We start from the raw sequence: 14,084 nt of genomic DNA, 5'->3' as shown, positions 1-14,084 counted from the left end.
CAAATCTGTCGCAATACTTGTTTTTACTATTTTCTCTGCAAACAATCATCTTCAACACAATACGGTTAATCCTTTGTTACGGCAAGCCGGTGAGATTGACAACCTCACTGTTTCGTTGGGGCAAAGTACTTTGGTTGTGTTGTGCAGGTTCCACGTTGGCGCCGGAATCTGCGGTGTTGCGCCGCACTACATCCCGCCGCCATCAACCTTCAACGTGCTTCTTGGCTCCTCCTGGTTCGATAAACCTTGGTTTCTTTCTGAGGGAAAACTTGCTGCTGTGCGCATCATACCTTCCTCTTGGGGTTGCCCAACGAACGTGTGAAATACACGCCATCAAGCTCTTTTTCTGGCGCCGTTGCCGGGGAGCGAAGAAAAGTTACACCACAAAGATTTTCAACTCCCACGGCAACGGCTCTTTTTCTGGCGCCGTTGCCGGGGAGATCAAGACACACTGCAAGGGGAGTCTCCACTTCTCAATCTCTTTACTTTGTTTTTGTCTTGCTTTATTTTATTTACTACTTTGTTTGCTGCATTATATCAAAACACAAAAAAAATTAGTTGCTAGTTTTACTTTATTTACTATCTTGTTTGCTATATCAAAAACACAAAAAAATTAGTTTACTTGCATTTACTTTATCTAGTTTGTTTTATTTACTACTGCTAAAATGGGTATTGTTGAGAATACTAAGTTGTGTGATTACACTAGTTTGGCATAATGGACAACAATGAGCTTCTTATTCTATTTCCTGATTTAAGACATGGAAGATTTGATGCGAAAATTAAAAAAACCATGGAACATATTAGCATGAACACTTTGAATACCATTGTTGCTAATGATATAGAAAGTTCTAAGCTTGGGGAAGCTGGCTTTGATGAGCATGATATTTTTAGTCCCCCAAGCATTGAGGAGAAAATTTTCTTTGATGATACTATGCCTCCTATATTTGATGATAAGAATAATAATAATAGCTACTTTGTTGAATTTGCTCCCACTACAATTAATAAGAATGACTATGCTTATGTTGGGAGTAGTAATTATTTTATGCATGAGACTCATGATAAGAATGCTTTATGTGATAGTTATATTGTTGAGTTTGATCATGATGCTACTGAAAGTTATTATGAGAGAGGAAAATATGGTTGTAGAAATTTTCATGTTACTAAAACACCTCTCTATGTGCTGAAATTTTTGAAGCTACACTTGTTTTATCTTCCTATGCTTGTCACTTTGCTCTTCATGAACTTGTTTATTTACAAGATTCCTATGCATAGGAAGTATGTTAGACTTAAATATGTTTTGGATTTGCTTCTCGATGCTCTCTTTTGCTTCAAATACTATTTCTTGCGAGTGCATCATTAAAACTGCTGAGCCCATCTTAATGGCTATAAAGAAAGAACTTCTTGGGAGATAACCCATGTGTTTGTTTTGCTACAGTATTTTGTTTTATATTTGAGTCTTGGAAGTTGTTTACTACTGTAGCAACCTCTCCTTATCTTAGTTTTGAGTTTTGTTGTGCCAAGTAAAGTCTTTGATAGAAAAGTAAGTACTAGATTTGGATTACTGCGCAGTTCCAGAATTCTTTGCTTGTCACGAATCTGGGTCTATCTCCCTGTAGGTAGCTCAGAAAATTATGCCAATTTACGAGCATGATCCTCAGATATGTACGCAACTTTCATTCAATTTGAGCATTTTCGTTTGAGCAAGTCTGGTGGCCTAATAAAATCCATCTTTACGGACTGTTCTGTTTTGACAGATTCTGTCTTTTATTTCGCATTGCCTCTTTTGCTATGTTGGATGAATTTCTTTGATCCACTAATGTCCAAGTAGCTTTATGCAATGTCCAGAAGTGTTAAGAATGATTGTGTCACCTCTGAACATGTGAATTTTTATTATGCACTAACCCTCTAATGAGTTGTTTCGAGTTTGGTGTGGAGGAAGTTTTCAAGGATCAAGAGAGGAGTATGATGCAATATGATTAAGGAGAGTGAAAGCTCTAAGCTTGGGGATGCCCCGGTGGTTCACCCCTGCATATATTAAGAAGACTCAAGCGTCTAAGCTTGGGGATGCCCAAGGCATCCCCTTCTTCATCGACAACATTATCAGGTTCCTCCCCTGAAACTATATTTTTATTGGGATTTCTAGTTTCGTGCCCCTGGTTCGTTAGTTGTACTCAGTTTTCCCCAGTCCCTTAGTTTTTCCTCAGTTTTCCCCTCCTCTAGTTTGAAACACGCACAAGTGCTTGGAACGGCCGGTAGCCGTCGGGTCGGAGGCCTTGACCGTTAGTCCGACCGGGTGGGGCCGCACGGGGGCAGCTCCTCCCCGACCGTCTCGTGCCGACGGGTAGGGTCGGGGAGACACGTCGGAGCAGCCATCCATCTATCGCCGACGTGTGGGCCGTTTTATTTCATGATTTTATACGCGGTGCTGCCAATGACAAATGGGGCCGCTCTATAGGGCTGCCGCAGCCAATGACCAGGTGGGGTCGTATATTTTTCGATAAAAGACATATATTGCCGCTGCGTGGGGCTGCCGCAGCCAATGACCGGTGGGGTCGTCTATTTATTTAGGGAAACTCATATATTGCCGCTCCGTGGGGCCTCCGCAGCCAATGACCGAGTGGGGTCGTCTATTTTTCAGGAAAAGACATATATTGCCGCTACGTGGGGCTGCCGCAGCCAATGACCAGTGGGGTCGTCTATTTATTTAGAGAAACTCATATATTGCCGCTCCGTGGGGCCTCCGCAGCCAATGACCGGTGGGGTCGTCTATTTTTCAGGAAAAGACATATATTGCCGCTCCGTGGGGCTGCCGCAGCCAATGACCGGTGGGGTCGTCTATTTATTTAGAGAAACTCATATATTGCCGCTCCGTAGGGCTGCCGCAGCCAATGACCGAGTGGGGTCGTCTATTTATTTAGAGAGAAAAAATCATATCTTGCCGCTCCGATATATGTCTTTAGAGAATATCATAGAGAGAAGCAACAAGTTCGCTAATTAATTATTCTTAAGCTAGACCGGAGAACCGCCGGCAGCTCGTTCCCCACCGTCGGACGGAGCAGCCATCGCCGGCGGCGCGCCGGCGCCTCGTCGCGCCGCCGGCTCTGTCCCCGGCGGCGTCGGACGAGCTGCGGCGCGCGCACGTCAACCACGGCTCCAAGCACTTGTTTCGTCCGCACGCATTGTACCCACCGCGAGGAAAGTCCGCCGCAAGCGGATCCGCCGCCCACGACGACCGGGATTTGTTCCGCGCACCAATTGGTAGACCTCCGCTTCTGCCTCCCCCGCCCCTAATCGATTCGGTTCCCGTAATTTATTGGAGTTTGCAGGTACGAAATAGTCCTCAATGTCTCGTCGTAGCGGGTACACCGGCGAGGGTGGGGATTCGATCATGTCGTGGCCACGTTCTACTTCTCCTACCTCGTCGGAAGTGCGGGTATATAGCTTCAGCTCTCGTACTACCGTTGAATTTGGGGTGAATTTGAAGTTCCGCCATGGCCTGTTGGGGTGATTTCGAGTTGTTCTTTTTTCCATTATTGTTACGGTTAGCCGGGCAAGCCGATGATCCATGGTACATTGCATACCAAGATGAATCAACCCGGTGGTGTAGCCGGAGGATGGATTTGGAGGAGAAGGTGGCCAATTTAGGTGATGAATTGGCCCGTAAAAACCTGATGATATTCGAGCTGAAGCGTATTGTGGATGAAGAAAAGAAGAATTCAGAGCTTATTCGCAAGGAGAAGTTGAGAGTTGAGACAGATCTTGCCGTATTTGATCAAGTGGTAGAAAATCTAGAACATGAACTAAAAGTGATGGGAGAGGAGAAAAGTAGATTCATCCGTGCGGTTTTATTAGGTGTCATCCCTGTCCTAGCGGTTATGTGGTTACGGTAGACGATTTAGTATAGAATTGTTATTCGGTAGATGGCTCAAACCACTTGTATTTTGTTGTGGCTCTAAGCATCGTATTTCGGTGTACAATTTCCTACTTGTGCTAAGTAATGTGCACGATAATTTTAGCAAGGGATCCCAAAAGTGAAAGCATGTACCAGCCTCCGGATCAAATACATATCAATATCTTCCCAATCAAGTTGGGATAGAATTCAAATCATACATACGGATGTACATGGACACATCAAGAACGTGAAGAAGCTTTTTTTGAGACGGAGGTAGTAGTTCGAACAATTTTATCCCATTTGGAAATTGAAAAATACAAATTTATAATAATTTATCCCAATTTGCGGCGTCGAACACGGTCGCGCAGCGATGGGCAAGAAAGGCCGGGACGACGGGCGGGCTGAGGGGTGGTCATCTGCGCCATCAAACGTTGAAGCGATGTTATCGGCGATGGCTTCAATGTTCGTGGCATCGATGACCAGTGTCGGAACCGCCGCTGTCTTGGTGTTCTTCATCCGCGACGGATCTGCGGAGGGCTGGATCGGCGGCTTTGCAGCGCGGTTGTAGACGATGGCTTCAATCGTCTTGGCATCGATTCGCACTCTCGGCACCGGAAGTGAGACATCAACAGGCTCCGACATTGAAGGCTGGGTCTGCGCCGTCGAAGCGATGTTGTAGGCGATGGCTTCAATGTTCGTGGCATCGATGACCACTGTCGGCACGGCCGCCGTCTTGGTGTTCTTCATCATTCAACAGATCTGAGAATAGAATCGAAAGTGAGACAGAGAGAGAGACATTAGACAGAGAGAGACATTTCAACTATTTCTGACGGTTAGATCCTCACCGGCACTCTTAGATCCACGGCGCACGCACGGTTAGATGCACGCCGCCGCACGCACGGTTAGATCCGCGCCGCCGCACGCCGACGCACGCACGGTTAGATCCGCGCCGCCGCACGCCGCCGCACGCACGGTTAGATCCGCGCCGCCGCACGCACGGTTAGATCCGCGCCGCCGCACGCACGGTTAGATCCGCGCCGCCGCACGCCGCCGCACGCACTGTTAGATCTGCGCCGCCGCACGCCGCCGTACGCACGGTTAGATCCGCGCCGCCGCGACCGCCGTAGTAAGAGAGGAAATACGAGAGAGGAGGATGCGACTGGAATATGCGACTGCCGGGGTTGGTAGGTATGTGCTCTGCTCTTGTCTCCGTATGCGTCCATCGTGGTAGAGAGAGAGATACGGGCCGTCCGATCATAAATGATCGAACGGTGCAAGCGTTCGTTGAGCTTTCAACTAACCAAGATCCGTGTGACATACATCTCGACCAATCAGAGATCAGCCGAGTGAGTACAAGTTAGGAAAACCGAGTAGAACTAAGAGGGGGAAAAGTGAGGAAATGTTTATCGGAAGGGCAAAGCCGAGTATGACCGAGTAAAACAAGTGGGCCCGGAGGGGAAAACTGAGTAACACTAAGTAAAACAGGGGCACCCAAATAATAAACGGACTAAGGGAAATTGAAGCTTTTGGCATAAAAATTGTAAAATTGTGTTATTTGAACAATATATTACATTTTGGCCGACTAGATATTGTTTGCAACTCAAAGATACACAAGTGTGACGAATTTGGACTCATTTGGACAAAGTTTGTAAGCATAGTGGGTATTTGGGAGGTGTATTGAGCAGAAAGCCCTGCATCTTCATATCTAGTAGCTCATGGACTAGGAAGTGGTTTTGAAGCTTTTGGCATAAAAACTTCATATCTCTATATTTCCTTTTCCATTATTATTTCTCTAGGTTGTAGGTAACATAATAAGGCTCCATGGGAAGGTTCCACCATGTTTTGAATTATTTTGAATTGAACCCTAAAACCCTAAAACCCTAAAACCCTAAAACCCTAAAATGATAAATGTGGCTTAAATGTGGCATACAAATTGTTCATACAAATTCAAATTGTTCAACACAAAGGGATCCCCAATACAAAGGGAACCACAATACAAATTGTTCATACAAATTCAAATTGTTCAACACAAAGGCATCCCCAATATAAATTGTTCAACACAAAGGGATCGCCAATACAAAGGGAACCCCAATACAAATTGTTTATACAAATTCAAATTAGTTGTTCAGAATAAAATCTTTCTCTTGCTCCTGGTGTGACTCGCCGGGGCCACCACCTTACTCCGGGTAACCCTAACAGGGATATTACCGGTGTCACTACAAGAAGACTACCCCTACAGCAACGGATGTATGTGTATCTAAATGTCTATATAGGCGTTGCTAGCGACTTTACCAACGGATAAAAATGCGTTGCGTTTTTTGGCGTTGCAAGGGTACAATGCAACGCATATACATGCGTTGGTAACCAATAGGATTAGCGTTGCAAGATAGCAACAGAATCGAAGCAACTAATGCATGCGTTGGTAGATGCATACTAGATGGACTGAAAATTAAATTTAATTAAAAATATTTTAGGGTTGACAATTCAATTTTTACAGCATTATTTGATCCCTCTGGGAGATGATAGATTTTTTCTCAGAGAGAGAATATAGTTCGTCCGAGACATGACATCACAAATAAATTATAGAATACAAATGCATTGCATGCCAAATAAATCAATATTTATTACTGGTATCACCTTGCCATACATGAAAGTTATCTTACAAGTAGACATTTTACAATCTTACAATCTTGCATCAGAATATAATATTCCACCTAATCCTATACATCTTCGTTCTAATATTTCCTAACATGTTCATATCCAATATAGCAAGTCTTGCTGATGGATGAGATCTTGCATGGGATCTGCAAAAACAAAAATTTGTTTCAATATAAAAGTTACTAAAACAGTGTGAAGGGTATAGTAAATTCTACCAAATACTTGCTTAAAATTGTGTAGGCATACTCACCTTAGTGGCACGCCAAAGCAAGTCAGCACCCAAGAATTTTTTGTTGTCCCTTTGCATATGAAATAGCTCATCACATTCACAAGTCGTATTGTCATATTGATGGAAGTCATGACGAAATCTGGGTAAGAAATAACCCCGATGAGATATGAGTCAGGAGATGGAAATCCTTAAATAAATTAGATCTACCATTTTAACCGAGAGAGCATCTAGATGTTGGGGTCTCACCAGAAAATACAACTTTTTATGTGTAATATTTGCGGGTAGTGCACGACCCAAAAACTACTTAGAGATGATCTTTCCCCCTCGCCTAATTCCTGTAAATTGTAGTTCTAGGAATCAACAAAGGCGATTAAAGTAAGGAATTGTAAACATCTTCGAAATATATGTAGATCCGCCATACCTGGAGACTCTGAAATATGAACACCCATAATTGACTACAGTCATATTATCGCCTAAAACCTGCAATTCATCAGACTGTCAGTATAGTTTCTGCATGCATCACCACCTTCAGCGGATACTATTTTTCCTTACCGCAATCTTCAGAATGCGCTAGCTCTTGACAGATCTCTCGTTGCAAGGAACCAATTCTGAGTGACCTGCACTATTTTTGTCTTTTTGCCTGCTTCGCACTTGACAACATCAGACACAACAGACGGGATAGCACCGCGGAAACAAGAAATAATAAAACCTGCACCTTGATTCGTGCACTAAAATAAGAGATCCTTGCAGCTCCAACATTAATGGATATCTCACCTACGATAACGTGAAAAGAACTCCATGCTAAACCACTGCATCTCCATGCCTTCCATGTAGCCCGCGTAGCCTTCTGCCACCATCTTAGAATTGTGCACATCGATATTCATCTGCGTCAGAATTATCGCTAAACATTCATATACGTGAGTGGATGCGCATGTGTCCTAACCTTGTGGAGAGCCAGCATGCCGCCACCGCTGCCGAAGGGGAACGGACAAGGTACTCCGCCATCGACCGGGGATTTCCGGGACTTCCATTCTGCAATTCGGCTTCCATTAATTCACCTGGGATGGAGGCATCGCGGACTACCGAGTGGTGCGAGGATCGAGCAGAGGGAGGCGGCTAGGTTTGGGGCGGCGAGGTGTGGGACTCGGGTGCGGTTGTGCGTAGGGTTAATCCTGCGAGATTGGTGGCAGGTGGGGTTAGAGTACTTACGGGAGTTAGTGGGCTGGGCTCTCCCTTTTTCTTTTCCACGTAGGGAAAATTTGCTATAGGACACCGTTATTTTCTGGCATTTGCTGAAACACACCGCTCGATTGTGTTTTTGTCAGATACCATTACAATTTTGTGGCACATTTGCTAGAACACACCACCTAACTAAAGACGGAAAGTTTGCACTTTTCCCCAGGATGACTAGTTTTGAAGACAAAGGGTAAAACTTTCCGTTTTTAGCCAGGTGGTGTGTTTCGGCAAATGTGTCACAAAATTGTAATGGTACCTAGCAAAGACACAATCGGGTAGTGTGTTTCAGCAAATGCCCAAAAATAACGGTGTCCTGTGGCAAATTTTCCCTTATAATATGTATAGAATACAACGAAGTGGACTGCAACGCATACATTCGTATCTATGATAAAATTTTGCAACGAATATTTGAAGGGTTGCCAAGTATGTGTTGTTGTAGAGGGGTTGCTCTTGTAGTGTGTCTACCTTCCTTTTGCCCTCTTTCTTGTTCTTCTTCTTCTGCAAAGCTTGTGCTTTTTCTTCTGCCATGCACTCTTCGAAGTTAGCTTGTATCATGGCCTTACCACTTTCGTGGCATTCTCGACTATACTTGTTCCCTCTCCTCTAGACTCATCGGTTGAAGCCATTCTATATCCATCTTTTCCCTCTCGCTCTCCATCCAATGGTTCAAGCAGCTCTACATCCATCTGTTCCCCCGCTCTCGATCCATCGGTTCAATCTCCTCATGTTGAACTGCTGCTTCAATCTCCTCTCGCATTTTCTGCTTCAATCTCCTCATGTTGAACTCGTTGCTTCAATCTCCTCTCGCATTTGTCGCTTCAATCACATCATGTTGAACTGCTGCTTCAATCTCAAGTTGAATTGCTGCTTCATTCTCCTCTTGCATTTGCTGCTCCCGCTTGATCTTCCATTCCAAAAGCTGGGTCAACTCCATTTTTACAAAGCCTAGCAATGTGTCCAGGGATTCCACAACGTTTGCACTTACGTTTTCGAATCGGTGCACCACCCTCTGCACTAGCTCTGATCCTATTCTTCCTCGGCCTACTCCGCCGGTCTAGTCAATACTGGAGAGTACCAGTTTGAAGCCTGGATCGACTTTCATCCATTGGTCTTTTCCCAACAAGGTAGGAACATTCATAGCATATGCAGCCCTAAATTTGGCAACAGAGAAGTACTCTGACACATACTGATCAACTTCACCCTCTTCACCCCCTATAACACTCATGAAAAACAATGCGTGTATGCAGGGTATCCCACGGATCTGCCATCCCCTACAATGGCATTTCCTATCAACCAAACTCACTGGATACCTCCACTGCCTGTTTTCTTTGTCAGTGTAGGTTACCTCAGCCTCCATTCCTTTTCTGACGCACTGGCATCCTCAATTGTTTTGCCCTGGCATGCAAAGACTTAATCAAAGACGGGAGCATGAGATGGCCAACATAATTTGTGGATGCAATTCTTTGACGCAGATCGATCTTTATCATGATCATCCGCCTAATCTTATCAAATATTTGCCACAAGCATAAGCCCTTTCAATGACTTGACCTTTGAATTGAAACTCTCCGCAAGGTTACTTGTTACATAGTCTACCTTGCAAATTTCATTGAATTGGCTTCTTGACCACACCCTACCATGATGTTCATCCAAGTACTCCTTCACCCCAGGTTTTTGTTTATACAACACATCCAAATGAAACAGATGCTTCCTAGAGCTGCATGTGTATGAAGCTGGCCATAGGTTGTCGGTAAAAACTTTACCCTTGAATTTCTTTGTAAAATTCTGTACCAAGTGTCGCATACATTCCCTATGCTCCACTCCAGGGAATACTCGCTTCTACCGCAGTCTCCAAACCTTTGCAAGCGTCTCGTGTGGATAACAAGTCCTGTTGGATGACCTATAAGGTCGCGCAAATTCTGCAGAAACCAAGTCCAACTTTCCCGTGACTCAACCTCCAAAACCCCATAAGCAACATGGAACATCCAATTATGTCCATCAATCTGCAGATAGCAAGCAACTAGCTGTCCTTTAAACCTGCCATGAAGAGCTGATGCATCCACGGCCAAATAAGGCCCGCAACCGTCCAAAAAGCCTTTCCGAGCAAGCTTTGAAACAAACAAAAGCCCTTCGAAACATTCCTTGTGCATTACCTTCCCGCTTTTCAATTTGTAGGGAACCGTATGCTTGTCTATCGCTACAACACTGCTCGGACTAGCCATCTCCACTTCAGCTTTGAAAGTGTAAAGCAACCGAAAGCTTTCATTCCATGGACCATTGATCTTGTCAAGAGCCATTTCCTTTGCATAGAACATTCTCATGTAAGGTACCTCCATTTTATACTTCTCAACCACCTTTTTACGAGTGCTTCGTTGGACCAAGTGAAGGCTCTTCTCTCAGCCAATCTAGGATTACATCTCGCCAACCACCTAGTCTTCGCTAGCTTTGTTTTCAGCTCGGCTCTCCCCTAGAGGTGGACACCTATGGATCTCATTATTCTTCTTTATCCGAAACATAATGATAAGGGATGTCGGTAATAGATAACAAATTTTACACCGTGATCTAAATACACAACCGGTTGGCGTAGTACCCGAACCAAGCCGCTTCGCGCATTGTGGATGCATGCAGCCTAAACCTACACCTTGGGTATGGGCATTTAATCGTGAACCTACCCGGCTCACTTTTAATAACCTCGAAATTATTCTTAGTGAGAATGTGATATGTAGTAATTGCATTACGGCAGTCCATCATCGTTTGAAACACGGTGCCTTCTACAAGTCGGGGTTTCTCCCTGTTCCACTCAATTGTTGGCAAGTCTTCACCTTCGTAATCGGCTAAAACGAGGCTGTCATCATTCTCATTCTTCTCTTCATCATCAGTGTCATCAAATCTGGCACCAAAAGCCATATCTTCCATGTATTGATCCTCCATTGCCCGCTTACTCGCATCGATCTACCAATTCAGGAAACATCAACTCATCCTCATCATCTTGAGGAGGCTGATCCTCAATGTCCGCATCGTCCTCCACATCGACCGTACGAACGATCCGGCTACCACTAGCACCGGGGACAGATGGTGCTGCTCGTGGACCTACAAGGAGCGCCACGGCGCACACTATTAGCAGAGGCGGCAGCAGTAGAGAGACATGATGCCCGACCACCCGATGATGCCCCAGCACCGGATGATGCCCGGCCCCCGTCCACATGGATACGAATTTTACCGAACCGGCAAGAAGCATTCAAAGCAAAAAGAAATCCCGGATCTTCTTCGGAAATTAGTGGAACAAATCTTCCCTCCGAGCTGTTGAAATATTCGAAATGAACTGCATCGAGAGAGCTCCGGTGTAGTTATCGTAGATGTTAGCTTTGAAATCCGTTAACGAGATGGTGGTTGCAACCACCGCAGGGAAGTTAAACCCAGTCTTACAGCGTTTAGAATCACACGTAAAGCTAGAATCCAGCCTAACCACCAGCCGAAAAGCCAGCGCTGGATCCATCCTATTCGAAAAGCAACGCAGCTTAGTTGAGCAACAACGATTGGCGCTCAAAAACTGCCTACTCGTTAATTCACATGGGATAGGCGGACGATGCTTACCCGGATGGAATCCATGCGTTAGATCCCTCCGATTCCCAATCTTCTCCACGGCTGGCGGGAATAGTACTGCGCACCGGACGGAATTACAAAGAGGACAGGGGTAGATCCGGATCTGGTGGAGGCGGAGCCGGGGGTGGTGGTGGGGGCGGCGCCGGCTCGGCGGCGGACGACGCCATAAGGTAGGTGGGCAGGATGGCGTGGCGGCGGAGGGGCGGTGTGTGAGCTCCTCCAGTCTCGGACGGAGGGGAAAGCTTTGGGTCAGCTCTTCCAGTCAATAGTCAACACATTTCGAAAGCAACGGTCAAGTCAAAACCACCGCGGCTCCCTAGCCGTCACCGGTAACGGAAGGCCTCTGAACAGACGGCAACCCTCCCGTCCGAGCCTCTGGAAGGGGTTTCAAACTAGAGGGAGGGGAAAACTGAGGAAAAGTTAAGAGGCTGGGGAAAACTGAGTACAACTAACGAACCAGGGGCACGAAACTAGAAATCCCATTTTTATTCGGCCACATCTTATGTACTTTGCTTGGAGCGTCGGTTTGTTTTTGTTTTTTGTTTTGTTTGAATAAAATGGATCCTAGCATTCACTTTATGGGAGAGAGACACGCTCCGCTGTTGCATATGGACAAATATGTCCTTAGGCTCTACTCATAGTATTCATGGCGAAGTTTCTCCTTCGTTAAATTGTTATATGGTTGGAATTGGAAAATGCTACATGTAGTAACTCTAAAATGTCTTGGATAATTTTATACTTGGCAATTGTTGTGCTCATGTTTAAGCTCTTGCATCATATACTTTGCACCCATTAATGAAGAAATACTTAGAGCTTGCTAATTTGGTTTGCATATTTGGTTTCTCTAGAGTCTAGATAACATCTAGTATTGAGTTTTGAACAACAAGGAAGACGGTATGGAGTCTTATAATGTTTACCATATGTCTTTTATGTGAGTTTTGTCTGTACCGTTCATCCTTGTGTTTGTTTCAAATAGCCTTGCTAGCCTAAACCTTGTATCGAGAGGGAATACTTCTCATGCATCCAAAATACTTGAGCCAACCACTATGCCATTTGTGTCCACCATACCTACCTACTACATGGTATTTATCCGCCATTCCAAAGTAAATTGCTTGAGTGCTACCTTTAAAATTCCATCATTCACCTTTGCAATATATAGCTCATGGGACAAATAGCTTAAAAACTATTGTAGTATTGAATATGTACTTATGCACTTTATCTCTTATTAAGTTGCTTGTTGAGCGGTAACCATGTTTACGGGGACGCCATCAACTATTCCTTGTTGGATATCATGTGAGTTGCTATGCATGTCCGTCTTGTCCGAAGCAAGAGAGATCTACCACCTTCATGGTTGGAGCATGCATATTGTTAGAGAAGAACTTTGGGCCGCTAACTAAAGCCATGATTCATGGTGGAAGTTTCAGTTTGGACACATATCCTCAATCTCATATGAGAATAATAATTGTTGCCACATGCTTATGCATAAAAGAGGAGTCCATTATCTCGTTGTCCATGTTGTCCCGGTATGGATGTCTAAGTTGAGAATAATCAAAAGCGAGAAATCCAAAATGCGAGCTTTCTCCTTAGACCTTTGTACAGGCGGCATGGAGGTACCCCATTGTGACACTTGGTCAAAACATGTGCATTGCAAAGATCCGGTAGTCCAAGTTAATTAGGACAAGGTGCGGGCACTATTAGTATACTATGCATGAGACTTGCAACTTGTAAGATATAATGTACATAACTCATATGCTTTATTACTACCGTTGACAAAATTGTTTCATGTTTTCAAAATAAAAGCTCTAGCACAAATATAGCAATCGATGCTTTCCTCTTTGAAGGACCATTCTCTTTACTTTTATGTTGAGTCAGTTCACCTATCTCTCTCCACCTCAAGAAGCAAACACTTGTGTGAACCGTGCATTGATTCCTACATACTTGCATATTGTACTTGTTATATTACTCTATGTTGACTATTATCCATGAGATATACATGTTACAAGTTGAAAGCAACCGCTGAAACTTAATCTTCCTTTGTGTTGCTTCAATACCTTTACTTTGATTTATTGCTTTATGAGTTAACTCTTATGCAAGACTTATTAATACTTGTCTTGAAGTACTATTCATGAAAAGTCTTTGCTATATGATTCACTTGTTTACTCATGTCATCACCATGGTTTTGATCGCTGCATCCACTACATATGTTTACAAATAGTATGATCAAGGTTATGATGGCATATCACTTCAGAAATTATCTTTGTTATCGTTTTACCTGCTCGGGACGAGCAGAACTAAGCTTGGGGATGCTGATACGTCTCCGACGTATCGATAATTTCTTATGTTCTATGCCATATTATTGATGATACCTACATGTTTTATGCACACTTTATGTCATATTCGTGCATTTTCCGGAACTAACCTATTAACAAGATGCCGAAGTGCCGATTCTGTTTTCTGCTGTTTTGGTTT

At 44.3% G+C, this 14,084-nt stretch overlaps 1 long non-coding RNA gene across 1 annotated transcript; it reads right to left on the bottom strand.

Moving 5' to 3' along the window:
• Positions 1-6,891: 6,891 nt before the first annotated feature.
• Positions 6,892-7,266, bottom strand: LOC124661746. The gene is made up of 3 exons (XR_006990289.1): positions 7,201-7,266; positions 7,026-7,114; positions 6,892-6,918 (listed from the first exon to the last, which is right to left on the bottom strand). It is a non-coding gene; the product is annotated as an uncharacterized LOC124661746 (long non-coding RNA).
• Between the last annotated feature and the right edge of the window lie 6,818 nt (positions 7,267-14,084).

This window comes from Lolium rigidum, chromosome 6 (genome assembly GCF_022539505.1).
Source record: "Lolium rigidum isolate FL_2022 chromosome 6, APGP_CSIRO_Lrig_0.1, whole genome shotgun sequence".
Taxonomy (NCBI): domain Eukaryota; kingdom Viridiplantae; phylum Streptophyta; class Magnoliopsida; order Poales; family Poaceae; genus Lolium; species Lolium rigidum.
This window is presented reverse-complemented; position numbering and strand designations above follow the sequence as displayed.